The following is a 428-nucleotide window of genomic DNA, read 5'->3' as shown; positions in this document are numbered from 1 at the left end:
GTATATATATATATTTTTTTTTATTGCATTATTAATATTATCAATACTTTCTGATCTTGTGAAAATATTAAGTATTGTAAATGTATGGAGGAAATAAAGGATGTGTTATGTCCACTATTATATGTATAATAAAAGATCATTATAAAAAAATTGTAATTGGTTATACAAAAGAAATCAGTTTTACACAAAATAAAATATACTATATGTATAATAAAAAAATGTACAAAATTTTTGCGAGCACATAGATAGTAATGCATTTTAGCAAAAGTCAACTCTTACAATAGACATAAGCCAGAAAGTTTTATAACATTATATGTAAAATTCTATCATAATAATAGCAATTTAAATGTCTGTGCGATAGTATGAATTCTGCGTGTCCTAGATAGAATATTTAAAATTATAAAAATGCAAATCTGCTAATAATTTCT

The sequence above is a fragment of the Atta colombica genome, unplaced genomic scaffold (assembly GCF_001594045.1).
Source record: "Atta colombica isolate Treedump-2 unplaced genomic scaffold, Acol1.0 scaffold134, whole genome shotgun sequence".
Taxonomy (NCBI): domain Eukaryota; kingdom Metazoa; phylum Arthropoda; class Insecta; order Hymenoptera; family Formicidae; genus Atta; species Atta colombica.
This window is presented reverse-complemented; position numbering follows the sequence as displayed.